This window comes from Triturus cristatus, chromosome 3_1 (genome assembly GCF_964204655.1).
Source record: "Triturus cristatus chromosome 3_1, aTriCri1.1, whole genome shotgun sequence".
Taxonomy (NCBI): domain Eukaryota; kingdom Metazoa; phylum Chordata; class Amphibia; order Caudata; family Salamandridae; genus Triturus; species Triturus cristatus.
In genome coordinates this window covers 548,630,122-548,648,659 of record NC_140583.1, presented here as the reverse complement: position 1 = coordinate 548,648,659, position 18,538 = coordinate 548,630,122, and positions in this window count along the sequence as shown.

Sequence of the window (18,538 nt, the reverse complement as noted above, 5' to 3'; positions counted from 1 at the left end):
CTTTTTTTAAACTTTGAAAAATTTTGGTTGTTGCACATCATTATATTGTCTGTCTTAATTACTGTGAGCTGACATCGTACATGCTCTAAACTGCTCAAAAGATTACTGTAGGTTTGATTTTTATCGTTCTAAGTGAGGATTAGGACCATTGTTTTTCGTATCAACTCAACAGTGAGACAGCCAACATGCCCCCCTCCCAGGACCTCTGTGACAGACTCAGAGCCTTCTTCCATCACAAAATTAAGAACATCTATGACAACTTCGAAGTTGATAACCCACATGTGGAAACTACACACCCTGAAGAATATGAAGACAACCCACTCCAGGGCCCTCATGGACCACTGCCCCCACCACATCTACCACAGAGCTGCTGACTTCATAGCCACTGAGCTTCGATGAATCTTCAACCACTCCTTTGAGACCACCTCCTTCCCCAAAAACTGGAAACACTTAGAGATCAACCCACTCCTGAAAAAACACTCGGCAGACCGCACGACCTCAAAAGCTTCAGACTGACCTCCTTACTCCCATACCCAGAGAAAGTTATCGAAAGAGCTGTCAACAGCCAGCTCGCCCCCTTCATAGAAGGAAACAACATCCTCAACCGCCCTCCTTGCCATGACAGGTGACATCCACTCCCTCCTCGAAAGAGAAGAGACTGAGGCCCTCATCCGTCTGGACCTCTATGCAGCCTTAGTCAGCAGACTAAACGATGCTGGAATCCGGAACAAGGACCTCGACTGGATCTGCTCATTCCTATCATGCAGAACGCAGCGGGTCAGACTCCCAACCTTCCACTCAGATCCCAGATTGACCACCTGCGGAGTCCCCCAAGGATCCACCATCAGCCCCACCCTGTTCAACATCTACATGGCCCTGCTCGCACCCATCTTCAGATCCCACGGACTCAACATTGTATCCTACGCAGGTAACACCCAACTCATCATCTTTGTATTCACAAACCCAACATCGCCAAATACAACTTTTAAGAAGGAATGGAAGCTGTCAGCAGGTGGATGAAGAACAGCTGCTTCCAACTCAACAGGTACAAAACCGAAGTACTCATCAGGGGCCCTCACCCAGATGCCTGGAAATGACACCTGGTGGACTCCCAGCCTCGGGAGCCCACCCTAGACCACTGACCACGCACACAACCCCAGAATCATCCTAAACTCCAAACTTAAAATGGACCGCCAAATCAATGCCATCTCCTCCTCCTGTTTCCACACCCTCCGTCTCCTACGCAAGACCTTCAACTGTATTACCCCCGAGCACAGGAAAACCGTCACCCACGTCCTCATCAGCTGCAGACTGGACTATGACAACGCACTCTATGCCGGGAACAAAAAGAACCTCACCTGCAAACTCCTGAATGTCGAGAACCCGCCAGACTAGAGCTCAACCTACCTCGCCACTGCCACATCACCCAACACCTGCAGACACTACAATGGCCCCCCGTTGAGAAGAAAATCACTTTTAAGCTTCTCACCCACGCCTCAAAAGTCCTCCACAACACTGGACCTGCCTACCTGATCAACCGCCTCTCATTCCACATACCCCAAAAGATCCCACCGCTCAGACCAGCTGTCCCATGTTATGGTGCGATGCATCAAGAAGACCAGAACAAGAGGTCATCCCTTCTTCTTTCTAGTGGCCAGGGCATCAAACACCCTCCCTCTCCACCTCCGACAGACACCAACACTCTCCAGGTTCATGAAGGGCCTCAAGACCTGGCTCTCCCATGAATCACCATGAACTTACTTACCCCCAGTGCCTTGAGACCCTTCGGGTGAGTAGTTGCACTTTACCAACCCTTGATTGATTGATTGACTTATTGATTTATCAAATAAAAAATGTAATAATATTAAAGTGCACGCCCCGGGTGATGGGGTACCTGGGGCGAAATTCCGCCCAGGGAAAGAGTGCTACACAGCCTTTCTTCCTTTATAATTAAAAGAAAATAAATAAATACTACAGATGCACTGGGGGTGCATGCAGACAGGAGGGCACAATATGTGCCCCCTCCATGCACTCCATAGCACAGAGGCACACCACCGTAAAAAGTGTAGCGGTGAGGAAACTGTTAATATGCTGCCACCCAAGCATATTGTGGCCTCTCAAGACATCCACAAAACCCCTGGCGATTGCGACAGAACCAATGCGGTCTGACTACCAAGTTAGAATGGGGCGGTCAGGCCACTGGTGCGGCTGTGAATGCACGCTACTGTGTCTATGGTGGTCTGATGGACCTCCATTGTTGAAGTAAGGCCCTAAGTCTTCAGCAGCTGCCAATTAAGTGCTTGAATTTAATAAGGAGAGACACTGGCCTTAGAGTTTAGAGATATTTTTCTTCCAGTGTTAGAAAGACCAGTTGGTGTGGGTCCAGCAACTTAATTCACTTCAAAAGAGCCTGAACTGCCACTCTTTAAGGTCAGGTGACACCAGGTAAGACCCAGCTTTTGTCATCGTAGTCAGGCTTCTAACATGGGAGGAAAGCTACCCACAGAACTGATATAGAGTGACTGTGGAGGAGGGGACTGCTCATTACCTTGGCCACATCTCTGAGTGGGTACACAGACTCTTCACAAGTGGAGAAGGGAATAAAGTGCACTGTCTGACTGTTTGTTGTAAGGCAAACAGGAGCTGCTGCAGAAGTGGGCAGTTTTGCACCTGGTAACTTTTAGAGAACAACGAGAGAGCTAGGGAAAAGGAAAGGTACGTCCGTATCACCTGAATGTAAGTCAGTTTTATCAATGGTGGACGAACCCAATTATGTGTGGTACGATCACTGTAAGGCAGTGTTTGGGAACCCACTAGGTAGGTTAAAAGACTCCTCACACACCAACCTGGTTGGTGTCATGCTTCATCATCGGGGTCCCAACCGGGAGGCCGAATGCCCCCCGGTTGTGCTACGACGCCTGACTACAGCGGAGCTGGTGTGGTGCAAGGGTGTGATGTCGTGAATAATAAAAATATCTCTGAGAGTCCTTGCCGTTTGGAAATGTATTACTGGCGGCTCAGGATATAAATAAAAACAGGGTATGTGATGCAACTACGAAAGAAATTATTATTAACAGGTTTGCTCCATCACAGCACTTAAGATTGCATTTTATAGTTGCTAATATTCTCGGCACCAAAGTGGCAGTTTTATATGTTCTTTTGCTGTGTTGTTTCCTTCCACAGGTTTTGCTCTGCAGTGTCCGCAATTTTGCAGACACTGGGTCCACACACCTTAGCGAGTGTGTAGGTAAATAACCTTTTTATTTTTTCACTTATCACGTGGCACTCCGCACTTTTGCCACTCACTTACATCACTGTTCCTGACGAAAGCTCCATACTTCCCCATGTGAGCTGAAACATGTAGACCTACAACACCGACAACTAGAAGATAATAATTTATTTCGTAGTTGCATCACATACCCTGTTTTTATTTATATCCTGAGCCGCCAGTAATACATTTCCAAACGGCAAGGACTCTCAGAGATATTTTTATTATTCACGACATCACACCCTTGCACCTCACCAGCTCCGCTGTAGTCAGGCGTCGTAGCACAACCGGGGGGCATTCGGCCACCCGGTTGGGACCCCGATGATGAAGCATGACACCAACCAGGTTGGTGTGTGAGCGGTCTTTTAACCTACCTAGTGGGTTCCCAAACACTGCCTTACAGTGATCGTACCACACATAATTGGGTTCGTCCACCATTGATAAAACCGGCCTGGTAACTTTTAACCATTGGTTAAGGAAAAGCCTGGAAAAGAAAGGAAGGAAAAGAAAGGAAAAGCGGGTGGCAAGCATAAATGTGGCACCTTGAGGGACCATCCTCAGAACAAGCTCAGGACCTATGGAAAAATAGAAGATAGACTGCATCTGCTATTTGATACCTGTGAGGAGACCTAAAGGGCAAGATCAGCTCTCACTTGTACCAAGGACACAGAGATAGACTCTGAGGGTCAGTTTACTGTCCTCCACTGTGGCTAAAAGGACACAACTCTTTTCCCTGAAGTGCCCAACTGACCAAATAGCAAGAGGTCCTGGACTAGACCCTTCTGTTGGCCTCTGTCTGAAGCCCTGAAAGTCTCGAACTGCCTCTTCTGGGTTTCTTAGTGGTTTAGAAGTGAACTGTTGTTGTTGTTTGGTCATCAGAAGAAAGTTCGGAAACTCCTGAAAACTTTTCCTTCAGAGGCGCAAAGGGACACACTCATCAGAAAAGGTTTTAGACTAGCAGTTACGAAGCATTGGATTGAATGTTATCCCACTCCAAGATCCCTGTACCTCCCAAAAAAAACTGGTCTCATTCTATGTTGAAACCTAGAAAAGTTTCAGCAAGAAACTTCAAAAGCTTCAGAATGCCAGAGGGACAGCCTGCTTTAGGTATTTGGTAGTTGGTTCCATGTAGGTGACTACAGTTTCAGTGATGATCAGCATGAAGTGGACTTTTTCTTCTCAAACGTGACAGGCCCACACTCCATTCAGAATTAAAAGAAGTTTCAGTGTTTTCTTCAAGAAAGGAACAATGTCCCTTTCTGAAGTAGAATTCAAACTTTTTGACCTCAAGACTTTCACTGTGAGCAATCCACTTTGTGTTTCCGACCTAAATGCAATTTGCCTGAAATTGTTTCTTGGTCCCGGTCTACTGCAATCATTGACACTTTTTCTTTAGTTATTTCACTTAAATCTTTAAAACTTCATATTTCCATTTTTGTTGTTTTGGTATCCTTTTGCTTAATAAATTGACTCTCTTTTTATAAATTGGAGGGGGATTTTTATTGTATTGTTTCTTTAACTTAGTCCCATATATTTCAATATAAAGCAGGACTACTAATACTAAAAATTCAAAGGAAAGAGGAAGCAATTCTAGTACCTTTTCATAATATACTGAATTTCCCTGCATGTTTGGCTTCCTTTAAGTTACTGTCCCTAAATTTCTCCACAGAATCAGTTGGAATTATGGCTAATACACAATTTAAAGTGGTACAAATGGCTCCCGTCCTAAACTCAGATTGCGGCATAAAGTTAAAAAATGCATAGCTTTCAAAAACCCAAAAGTCTAGTCATCAGAATGTTTAATATTGAGTTATGCATTCCTTAAAACAGTGAAAAAACATTGTAAATCACTTCTCAGTGGTAAATTGTGAGCTACTTATAAGCGCTATACATCATTGCAAAAGGAAAACAAGCATTGGCATATCCAATAAGTCTCACCTTTGGGGCGTTATAAGTGTTTAGACAGAGCTATTGGCTTTGTTAACGTTTCTTAATATGTGTTGTAGAGCATTGTGTATGGATGGATGAATAGATGGATGGATGGATGGATGGATGGATGGATGGAAAGACTCAATGATGGAGAGATGGATGGAAGAGTGTGAAGGAAAGGATGAATGCAAGACCGGAGAGTGAGAGACAATGAGGGTTAGAGGGCTGGAGTGATGGATGGTGGAAAGATGGAGGGAACAAAAGGCAAATATTTAAGGAAGGATCGATGAGGATCGACAGGAAGGTAATATGTTTAGCCGTCTACAAACATAAAATGCAAAATAGTTATGGGAGTAAATTGGTTGATAAATGGAGCGTGGTAATGGGAGGACCGGATGGTTGTATGCAAGGATAGACGGATGAATGGAAATGGAAGAGAATAAGTGTGAGGAGGGTGTGACTGATGGGTGAGGAAAGGCGGTATGGGCGTAACTGCAAGATAAATAATGGGGTTGTGGCTGGATGACTGAATGAATGGACAGATGTATGGATAACATAAGGACTGGATAGATGGATGGATGGAGTGTGAGTGGTGTGATTAATGCAAAAATGGTGAGAGGGAGACAATGAGGGTGAGAAGGATGGATGGATGGAAATTGGGTGGATGGATGGATGGAAATTGGGTGGATGTATGGATGGAGAGCGAGAGAGGTTGAGAGGGTGGTTGACTTTATACAAGTGTATGTATTTATGGATGAACTTGGATGACTCAATGGAGGGAGAAATATTCCTTTTAGGATGGATAACAATTATCGAAATTACACAGCATATGTGCAGAAAGGGTGGCTTCTGCTGGGCTCCTCCTCCCGTGGCACACTGATTGCACATTTCGCGTGACAGGAGCCTCTTTAGTTCTTTAGTTTCACGGACACTCATTGATTAATCGATGCTGCTGGCAGTGATTAAGGAAATAGGCTGGGGTGGCACTCTGGTGTTTTTATTTGGGGGGCTGGGCAGTGTGTCTTGACACCCCTCTCACCTGAAATAGGGCCACAGATGAGCTCACAAAGCACCCTTTGTGAGCATAAAAACACAAATTCGCCCCATCTGACACACCAATTTGCAATAAGGGAAAAAACGCCTAAACCTCGTCTTTTTTCCATCCATTTTATTCATGCCCTTTTCAAGCACTGGCTGAAAGGCTCTCAAACAGACGCCCATGTGGTTCCAAGTAGAGAGGGCCCTTTGAAGGACCCCCTGCAATTATGTAAAATAGCCATTCAGGCAGCTGATAGAATTGGAAGGGGTTCTGCCCCCAGGCCCCTCCCGGCAGCTCCCCTCACTGGGACCAGCCCCCCCCCTGTTTGGCTTTTCAAAGCAAACCTAACACAATGTCTTTCTTCAGGACAAAGGGAGCCGAGAAGAAGTGATAGGTCCCGAGATACACTCGTACATCACTGAAATATGTAACTCATTTCACGGCTCAGTAATTCTCAGAAGGTTCGGCTTAGAGGAGGGAGCCTTAGGCGAGGTCAGGTTTCAGAAGCTGGTTAGAGAACTTCGAGCTCAGCTCCATTTGCACATCAAAGCTCGCCTGCACAGCACTGTGGTGTGTCTACAGCTGGAACAACCTTTGTTGACCGTCAGAAAGGAAAGTAGCACAAGGTAATGCGCAGGTTACTGCAGAGGCGGAACCCCAAGCTTGTGTCCACATAGTGTCCACAGCATGAGTGATACCCATCCTGCGAGCTTGATGCAATTTATCTACGAGAGCAAGGTCACTAGTGATCATTTAGTGTACCTGAGAGATGTTAAATAGCCCTTTGTGCACTGCCATGCAAGCACATCACAGGAGGAGCACAGATACACTGAGCAGCCAGTAAGGAACAGGATGGGAGAGAATAAAAACTCCTCTGCGCTAAGCCAAAGCACTCTGTGAAACCTTAAAGAAAGGTAAGAATTAATCAACAGACAATTGCCCAGCTAGACCTAAAAACATAAGGAGCTGAAACGTTTTCTGGAATAAACAAAACTCGGATGTAAGAGCGAGGAAGCATTATGTCGGGGCCAGTACAGCAATTTAAAATGAGTCACTCCCAACAACTCAGTCAGCAAAACTCTCTTAATTTGTGAGGTGGGGCCGGGGACACAGATGGTAAATAATTAAGCTTTAGGGCAGAAAGAGGGCTCTGGAGAGTGCATTCTCCACAAAGGGGGTGGGGGGAGTGCAGCTGAGAGCATGCAGAGTTTCCCTTGTGGGAGCGAGCGCGATAATTGCTAACATATGGTGCCACTCGCTCCCGCAAGGGAATCACCAGACGTGCACGCGTTGTCATTGGAAGCAATGCAATGCGTGTACGTTTTTGCCCGCAAAGCTGTGCCGATGACTAAAGGTCTCTTTCCTATGCAGCGCATGTGCGCTGCGTAGGTGAGACCTAAAACACTATGGACATATTAGTATGTTATGTTTGTGGATCAATGTAGGAGAGCAGGATCTGCTTTATATGGGTACCGCCACTTTTTGCTTTTGTGTCACTGTTTTTTTACCTTAGTCTGGCTGTGACCCCAGCCTAGCTGCTTCCTCTCTAAAATGGTTTCCATGTACATTAGGCACATCTCTAATTGGATTCTGGAGTGCCTTATGAGTCCCTAGTATATGGTATACTATGTACCCAGGGCATAGGTACCTCAGAGGCCTACCAGGGGCTGAAGCATGTATGATGCCACCCCTGGGAAGCACTCCAAAGTGACACCATAGATGTGCTACTGCAGCATGGGTAAGGTGGTGCATGCACCCCTTACGTTGGTATAGGCTACCTATATAACTACCATTGCACACACATATAAAACCTATAAGTCACTGCTCTGGCAGGCCTTGAAAATCCTGAAGGCAGAGTGCTTGGTTTTTATGTGAGCGGGTGCCCCTGCCTGATCAGAGCCCCTCTGCAACGTTCAGAGTACCTCTGATGCTGTTTGTGGTGCAGCCTTACCATATACTCTTAAGTGCATTATAACATCGCGGTAAATGCTAACTTTGGGCTGGCTGCACGGAAACATGTCGTGTTTGGTGTCAAACACTTTGGAATACTACCCCCCCCCGTCAATTCTGGCAGCGGGGGTAGCATTCCACCCTTATAGAGGGAGAGACATGTACGCACTGGTCTGACCGGTAAAGACATTCTAGAGCCCTGGCATCACAAAATGGATGCCACTGCCACAGACACAGGTCTGGCCTCTTGCTGCTGACTAAAACTCCAGCAGGGGAGGCCTGGACAATAGGTTTCCTCTCACAGGGAGGTGTAACCACCTCCCCAGACAGGTAGATGTGTGTAGGGGCTGGGCGGGAGCACTCTCTGGTGCTTTCAAGCCCTGCACTGGGGGCACACTTGGTGTCCCTGTGCATAGTCCAGTTCAAACCGGTTGCAGGGGCTACCTGCCCCTGCTCTGGCAAGAAACTGGACAAAGGAAATGGGCGTAACCACCCCTCTTCCCAAACCCTCCAATAGGTGGGTCCCCAGAGTATGTCCAACCCCCTATCTTAGTATAAGTATAGGAACCCAGTCCTTGTGACTTTAGATTACCCTGAACGAAACTCTGCAACATAAATCCTGGACCTTCGACTTTCTTTTTGCGCTAGAAGACTGAAGAAATCTCCCTTGGGGCAAAGAATGACTCCCCTGCTTGGCAGGCACCAAAGAAGCAACTGTCCGGTCTGCAACTCTGAAGCTCCTGCCGGACGCTGAAGTATTTGCATCACCAGAGGTGTATTTTCAGACTTCCCTGAGGTGACCCTGAGTCCACAGCAAAGCTGAGGCCCGTGGCTATCGTGGGTGACGTGGAACCCTGACCCATGGACACTGAGAACATTTGCAGGTACATCATCTTCCTGGTCCTCCTCGAAGTTGTGCTTTGGGCTCCCAGTAGCCCCAGCTTTGGGCACCTCCTGCACTGAAGATCTCTGGAAACCACTCCACGAGGCTCCTTCGCGATCGCTAGCCCATTGGCTAGTGGGTCCCCACAAAGGCAACTCCTTTTCTGCTTGGGCTTTTCTGGTTGCTCCAGATGTGCCCTGACTTACCCTTGCTGGGTGAGTCCCCCAGACCTTGCTGGTCTGCACCAACGTCTTTCTTCTATTTCCACTTGACTTGCCGTTGCAAAGGCTTTTTGGGTCCATTCTGGTCGCCGACACTGCAGCACTCGACAGACTTTGCGGGACAGCTCGAATCCAGCTCCTGGTTGTCGTCAACACCTCCTGAACCTCGTGGCTGAAGAGTCGGGACACCCAATAACTCACCTGAAGCACCCTACATCTGTGGGCATTGGACTATCGTGCCCCTGGTCACTGGTAAGTGACCCAGACTCTGTCCCCTCTGCTTTCAGGTTCCTTCCATCCTTTATCCAGGCTTGGATCTCTTCGGAAACTTCTCCTCTTCATGGCAGCAGCACTTCTTTGCCAGCTTCCATTGAAAACGACACCGCGACCCGACACCAAAAGACACCTATGCACCAGGCTTCCCTGGGTGAGGTAACTCGAGTACTCTAGTTCTCCCGTGTGTGTTGGCCCTAGACACCTCTAAGTCCAAAACGGTTTGCTTGTAGTCAACCTCTAAGTGTCCTTAAACTCTTAATTTCCAACTGCAACTTTCCCCATAGAAGATAACGGCGATTCGCGGCTGTGTTCTCACACTGCACGCGTCCCCCGTGGGTTCCCTGTGTCACTGCCTTGGGTGGTTCCTTGTTGTCCAAGCACTTCTACAGGCTCTAGGCCTTGTGTCTAGTTCTGTCGTGGTTCTTATACCACTGTATTGGTATATGGTTTGGTATGTCCATAGGGCCCAAACGTGTATTTGTGCTTTCACTGTTGAATACTGAGTTGTAACTTAAGTACTTCGAACTTTAGCCTCATAAAGAGACTAGAGGGGTGTGTTTTATCTTAAATACATATATTTGAAATATATACCTGGTGTGATTGTCCTTTCATTTGGTCATTCAAGAGATTATAGACTGGTAAAGCAAGCTGCTTTACATTCCTTCAAGACTTAGCCTGAAGGCTGCTCTCCATAGCAACCACTAGGATAGCTTTCAATAAAGGTTGTCTTTAACCTATCACCATAAGGGTTTGTTTGGACTGAAACATGGTGCCCACTATAACTAGTGGACAGCATATATCAGGCCGACTTCTCACAATTAGCCTAAAGTGCAAAAAGTTCGAGATGACAATCTTGTAATTTTTTCCTAACCCGTAATCATTATATTTTTGTATTTCAGTACTCAGTTATTTAGGAAACAAACTTCGTTGAATTCCGAATACTACTGTCTTTTCAACAATGTTTAGCTTTCTGGGATCTCCCAGAGATTTGACATCTGTTGCCCTCACAAGGTGCAAGGAAGTATCAAGCGTAATAGTACATTTCTATTTACTTAGGCACATCCAAAGAGTATCTTGTTCCTTGCTGGGGCACAGACACAAAGCACCTTCCTCCCACAATGCTCCACAAAGTATTTTGAAAGAAATGAACTGGTTGTCTATGACCCTGGAAGGAGCCAGATGATGTTCAGACTTTTTCCTGAGGCTTAGAACAAATCTCAACAGTCTGTAGCACCTTGCAGCGGAACAGATATGAAGCTCTATCCTCATAATGCTTCTTATGGAGAGGGTAGCGTTGTGAGAATAAGGGAGAAAGTCTTAGGGAAGCGAAGTCCAAAGGTTCACACAGACTGTGCTGATGTGCTTACTGCTTAGTCTAGAAAGGAGTGCAAGTGCACTATCAGTGAATATTGGGCCTCACGAAGACCAGTAGACAGAGATTAAGTGGGTCTAGAACTGGGTGGGCACCACAAAATATGGGGAAAGAAAAAAAGATAAGCCAGATATACAGGGTGCTGAAGTTAAAGTCATCAGTGTTTTCTCTGGCTAAGAGTGCCCCCAGTTAGAGCAACCACCAACAATATTAGGTAGAGCTGTTGAGAGAAGAACGAATAAGGCTTCTAAAGGGAGAATCGGATGGTGGAAGTGGAGTGGTTGAGGGACGAGAGGTATGGTGCAGACACCGCTAGGGGTAGTGTTACCAATTTCAATCTAGGAGTCTGGACAACGTAGTAAACTCACCTTGGTGTTGTTCCATAAGCCCTAGGGACATATGATGCAGCACGAGGTGGCTGCTGGGACTGTGCCAACCATGACAGAGGAGGATAGGACACCACCCATCTCAAGAAGAACAGAAGACACAAGTGTAGTCCTTACTGGGGGACTTTAGTGTAGGCACATGGACAGAACAGACAAGGCAGTTTAGGAAGATTATGCATACAATAGCATCTGATGAATATCGTACCAGAGGTAAATTTGGTGGGTAATCAACATAGGATAGGTGATCAAGGTGGCTCTGTGAGAGAGGCCACAGACAGCTGATGTTCTGAGTTTCATTAGTGGATGAGGACACTGAAGAAACGTAGGTTCTCATTTATGGCATTTTGATGAATGGCAGCACAGCAAGGCACCTTTCTGTGCTGCCCTACGCCAAAGAGAGAGGAGCTGGCCTAATGGCTAGGGCAGTCGTCCTCGAATCTGGGGAACCGGGCACGTGTCTCGGCAACAACGCTGAACATCCCGTGATTCTGAGCAAATCACTTAATCTTCCCTTGCCTAACAAAAAACAAAACAACCCCCCCCGAAAAAAACAAATGTATGTGTCCTCATGTAATACAACTGGTGCTATGTAAAGGGCTCTGATACCCAATACATTTGGGTCAAGTTCGCGCTATATAAAACTCCGTAAAATAAAAATAAATACAATTTAAAGGTCAGGACTGCATTGTATTTAAGCAATACAGTGCATTCTTGTCCTTTCTTCCTGCACTGGCGCTGTTTTTGCAGCCAACATAGGTACCCTTGCACCATGGTGCAAGGGTACCTCTGTGGAGGCAGTATTGTTTTTGTGCAGGAAGCAGTACCTTCCTGCACAAAAAATATTCTGCGAGGCATTTTTCTTTTTCTATGTGTGCTGCCTAAACGTTGGGACGTATTGGGCTTGAATAAATTGACTGCGGTCACTGATAAAAAAATCCCACTCGTCAACAAAATCTCATGGACAAGCTGCCACCTGTTAATCTCTTTCTCCTACCATCCCTTCTTCCTTTCACTATTCTCTACCTCACTGGCCATTGGATGTAGGTGAGAGTTTATATTTATATTCCAAATTCAATAAAATAGATTTGAACCATAAAGTCCAAGATGTTTGCATCAATATTTGCTGGCTGCACCAGTTTTTATTTGTCGGAACCCCAATTTCATAAAGATAATATTCTTTCTTCAAACTCAATGCAGATGTTCCCACTTGTAAAAAAATAATCTAAAATTGTCTGATGTGGGCTCTTCAACAACTCACAACAGAAATGGACCCTTTAAACAGTCTTGCTTATTTCTGCTTGTAATTCGTTTGGGATGTTCTAAGTACCATCAGGCAAATGCTAAGTCTGCCATCAGAGAAATGGTTATTATATGATTCTCGGTGAATGAAATCCTAAAAGTAAACTATTGATTGCTTGTTGAATGACAAGTTTTCAGTATCAATTACATGTTATTCTTTAGCTCCGAGCCGACGGTTAAAAGAGATTGCCACGTGATTCAGTAAGAGGAAACTAGGGGGGTAGAAGGAAGGGCTGATCCAAAAGAGCCTAGGGCGGAGGTGAATTTTCGGGAAAATGTTGGATCTGGAAGGTGAACTTTATGGTTGTACCATGAGCTTAGCCAGTTTAAGGCATAACCTCACCATTGGGAAAGAGGTGCAAGTGAACTAAGTCTGAAAAGGACATATAAGTGCATTTAGAATAAACCTCATATGTAAACAGTTAAAAATGGGGGTCTCTAGTTGGCAATGATTTGCACTGTTGTCCAGGAAGTGACCCTTTTTCTTCGTCAGGGAAAGGGGGATACACATCTAAAATAACACCTGCTCACCCCCTTGGTAGCTTGGCACGAGCAGACAGGATTATCTCAGAGGCAGTGTGTAAAGCATCTGTGCTTGCATACAGTAACACAGTAAAAACACTACAAATGGACACCACTCTAGTGTAGAAAAATAAACAAAACTTTATCTAAACCAGCAAGACCAAATATGACAAAAATCCAACAAATAATACTCTAAAAATAGTTACTTTGCAAGATAACCTTTAAATTGCAGAAATAGCTAGAATACTCAGTTCTTCTGAGTCGGTAGCTTCGTCCGGGTAACAGTACCAGCCGACTGTGTCGGTATGGGCCAGCTAAAAGTTGAAAGACTTGTGAACATCACCTTTCTCATTGCGGCCGACACATTGATGCGAGTCGGCCAAGGGCAATTGCCACTGTTGCATTGCAAAGAAAGGGAAACGGTTCATGGTGGGGTCTCCTCATGATGCGGTGCTTGCAATGACTTGGTGATGATCATCCAGACGGAGTTGGTGAGCCCAAGCCTTATGGTGCAGGGTGAGGCGGTGCTTGATGCGGTGCTGGCAGGGTGTGGTGCTGGTGACGGAGCAGGTTGATGTCTGGGTCATGCAGCGACAGTGTCAGTGATGTCCAGGCAGGATAAGGCAAGGCAGTGTGGACTGTGGTGCTCACAGGATGCAGTGTAAACAACAGCTCAGTGACGAGCATCCAGACGGCATTGGTGAGACCAAGAATGTGGTGCGAAGTGCAGCAGAGCTTTCTGGGGTGCCTTCACAACACGAAACCCTGTGATGGACTCGGTGACAGAGTCGGTTGCTCCTTTCTTCTGTGGCGGCTAAGACCAGCGGTTCCAGAAACAGTGCCCAGAAAGATGGTGAGGTCTTTGCTGTTCCTGAGACCTCTTGAACAGGGGGCTATCTCCACTTCCAAGCCATTGAAGATACTTTCTCAAGTAGGATACATACACAGTTCCTCTCCTTGACAGAAGCAGCCAACCCCAGACAGCACACAGCAAAGGGGTAGTATTCCCCCTCGAGTTTCTTCCTGCTCTTCTCCTCTTGAAGTCCAAAAGTGATCTAAAAGTCTGGGGTCTGGGCCCCTTTTTTTATAAAACAAAACCCTTTGTCCTCTGTGGCAGAGAAGCTCTTTGCCCAGCCAAAACCAGTTCAGTCCTCTCTGGTGCAGTTTCCTGGCAGGGGGTGGAGACAGCATTGTCTAAGGCAGACCAGGCCCATTCAGGTGTGAAAGAGATCTCCTCCCCCTACTCTGGAAGCATCCCAGGTCCATTGAGCCCAGCCCTGACTCACCCTGGACATACCTAACCCCCCAGAGCGGCAGTCTGAATAGAATGCACATCCCCAGACCCTGTCACTCCAAAGCCAGACAATCCATACACAACCTAGCAGAGGCACACTAGATAGTTAGACCAGAAAATACCTACGTTCGAAAAGTGGTATTTTCAAACCCACAATGTAAAAATCACCCTCACTAAAAGAGGCATCTCAACATTCTGAGTTCAGGAATATCAAGCTTTATTTTCCCATCTTGTTCCCATGGGAAGTTATACTTATATGATGCTATAAGCAAACTCCCCATTTTATCCTATGGGAAAGATAGCCTTACAATATTGAAAAACGAAATTGGCAGTATTTCACTATCAGGACATGCCACCCACATCAGGGTTACATGGGGCCTACCTTAGGGGTGACTTACATGTAAGAAAAAGGAAGGTTAGGGCCTGGCAAGTGGGTGCACATTCCAGGTCAACATGACAGTACTAAACCGCACATAGACACTGCAGTGGCAGGTCTGAGTAGCATTTACAGGCTGCTCATGTGGGTGGCACAATCAGTGCTGCAGGTCCACTAGCATCATTTGATTTACAGACCCAAGGCACACACAGTGCACTGTAATAGGGACTTACCATTAAATCAAATATGCCACTCATGGAATCACCAATCCATCACAGCAATTTACAGGGAGCACTTGCACTTTGGCACCGAACAGCAGTGGCAAAGTGCCCAAATCTTCTAGACCAGCAAAAATAAAGTCCAACAAACAGCAAAATAACAGGAGGCAAAAGCAAAAATACAGGGGAACCCACACCAATGATACCAGGTCTTACATACACCTTATATGTAAACACCTTTAATATAAACCACCTCCATACACCTAGTTGGGTTTAGAGGTTAAGGCAATACAGGGTCCCCTCTCCTTAGTTCTGATGAATAACTCTGACACATTTGGTCTTAGTGTTGATAATAATTGGTACCCTCATTAAAAATAAAATGTATTTTCCTCATGACTACAAATATTTTGTTGCATATAATTACCCATGAGCCGTAGGAATCGCAGATGTGCATTATTGTAATTAGTGTGTTGTGGTTGAATAGGAAAAGTTGGTCTTGGCTTATGAATGTGAAAGACATTTTTGTTTTAGAGAGGTTCTGCTGATATTCCAAATTTTTGACCTTTTAGAAAACATTATCGATCCTGATAATACCTTATCTGTGGCAATAAATTGTTCAAGGTCGGAGCCACACACGTGTGTGTGACTGGAGTATAGCTGATAGAGATTGTTGGGGTGTTAAAATGGGAACAATCGGGATACAGCCGCATCAATAGAATCTCTCAGATGGAGTTCAAGTCCATGTGAACGATATCATAGGATGGAGAACTCAATTATTCTTCTTTCAGGTCCATCAGTTGTTGTACAGACATGACTCTAACACATTTGGAATGGCAGGAGATGTGGAAAAGCCTACATTGTGTTCATGCAGTTTTTATGTCAAATGATAGAGATTGAAAAGCAGCAGTTCCTTATTCTACAGATGTCAATGCCTTTCCCTATTTTACCTTCTTTGTCATAGTTGATGTTTGAGTTCCCTGGGAGGACCAGGAAGTATAATAATGACCGAGAGGAATCAGTTAATGAGAGATCAGTCAAGAATAATAATTTTAGATTGTTTGCCCACTAACAACAGCGAACGAGAATGACATTGAGTAGGGAGTATATAATCTTAGTTGCATGAAGATAATGCAATTGTAGACTCAAGAAGATTCCTGCAAATCTTCTATCCAAACTCTAGTCTTCTGGCATGAATAATTATGGGAATATTAAACAGTATACATCGGATTCATTGGGCCCTGCTTGTCCCATTTTAATATCAGTCATTCAATGCAATTTTTTGCTACAATGTATATAGTTCTTTTAAAGTGGGGTTCTTTGATACGTCAAGTGATGGACAGAACATGATAGGAGAGAGAAGACGGCAGGATGAAGCCAGTAAATGTTTTGAGTGATTTGCATTAGAGTTCATTTCTAGGTGAACAGAAAATGGATTGAAGGCTAGAGAAATGGAGTTGGAAGTACAGTGATTTTCATCTTAATCATAATCATATCTGTGTTCCATTTGTTAGAAATCAATCATTCCTATTATTTTGTTAAAATGAAGCTTTTATGGCACTATGCTGCTTTTTACATAGCCAGTAGGTCCATGTGTAGTGCATGTACCAGTATTAAATCAACAGCACCGCCATCATCACATTTTAATATGGTGCTGATACTAAACCAACAATAAGTATCCAAATAGTGCAAAGCACCATGGGACACTGATTACACAAAAATGATTTTCTTTAATTAATTCCCAGGGCTGGAGGTTACCATTATTCTCGCATGTTCATAGAGCAAATGAGAAGTACAGTTAACTGGCTTGTGTCCTGAACAGGTTGGTTCCTGCACTGATTGTTTTTGTTTGAGCTGTCATCAGAAGATTTTAAATACATACTTCAGTCACGTTCTCGAGGTTCAGTGGATATTTTCAATTTATATTAACCAATCTGGACTGGGACTTAACTGAGGAATAACTTCTGCCCTATGTGGAGGCGTTTGTGCCTTATTAGGCCCTTCATCAGCTATTCAAAAATTAAAATTTTAAGAATAACTCTGTCTCACCAGGTAAGAAAAAGGAGAGAACAAGCCAGTTATAAATATTGGTGGGCAGCGCGGCTTGGCGCCCGGCGAGAATGGCGGCGTTTGTGTGACGCTCCGGAGAGCGGGTCGGAAAAACCGCGTCCTACGGCTCTCCTGTGATAATGGTGAGCGGTTCTTGATGTCGGAAGCTATGCTGACACTGTCAAGCCACTCTGCGAGACCTTATGCAGCCTGTGACTCCGGGAATCCATTGTGTCATACTCGGCGTTTCTGAGGCGCTGATAGCGGACGCCATCTTGAATGCGAAGTTTTTTCCGTGAGGAGAACTCCCGGTGAGAGAAATGCGGTGTGCACGTGCATATGGTGATTTTTTCCTTTTTGTCACTTAAATGCTGTGCAAATTGAAGTCTCAATTCCTTTGGAGCCCTATGTTTGGACTACTCTTCTCCTGTGACATTCAGTTCATTCCCCAATGATACACCTTCTCGCATTGCACCTGTCAGATTCTGTTATGGATGTAAGTTTGTCACGAGTCCCCGATACCCTTATGGATTGCCCAATTCCTTTCAGCTTGGAGATGGTGTCTTTTGCTCTGCATTTTTGATAAATAGGGTTCTTTCAATCCTATTTTTGTCACTGAGACTGAGGGAAGCCCTGGTTTCGGTGTCTGCTTAGAGTGAGTCATGCTTCGGATGCTGTGTTTCCAGACCCTGTGCTGGCTTTCTATATATGGAAAAACAAAGTTTTAATTGATACAGTGTTTACTGAAAGCACCAAGTCGTCTTAGACATTTCACTAGCGAATCGAAAGGTACAATAAAGGAATATCCTTTGGATACTGGCAATTCTCCGATGGGAAGTACAAGCCCAAACCTTATGTGTACAGGAACAGATTAGAAAACCTGTTTGTTTGTTTGAGGGGCATTTGTCATCTTTTCTATGGGAAGAACATATAAGAAGTTGCGCAAGCCTTCTTCAACTCCTCGCAAATTTCTTCTTCACACGAGTTCCAGATATCAGTGTCTAGAGATGGATGATTCCTCTGACCCCTCTGCTAAAACCTCCTCTTCTGCTTCAGCTCCACAAACGAGTGGCGCCGCCAAGGGCTCAATCAAAAGGCTAAAAAAGGACCCCCCTTCTCCTCCCAAACAAGCCTCACAAGTCACAATGGATATCTTATTGGAGGAAATTAGAGCTTTACGTCCGTTTATTGAAGAAACTAAAACTACTCTTGAGGAAACTAAATCTACTCTTCAGATGTTATCTGACAAGTGGTCTAATATTGATGGTCGTTTAACCCTCCCAGAACAAACTGTGGATACTCTTACTTCCTCTGTTGCCAAAGTTGATCCTTTATACGTCCAAATATCTACACTCCACAAACAACTTGAGAACTTGGAGAACAGAAATAGGAGGAATAATCTTCGTATTTATGGCCTGGCAGAAAATTCAGAGGGGTCGGATGCCCTTACTTTTTTCAA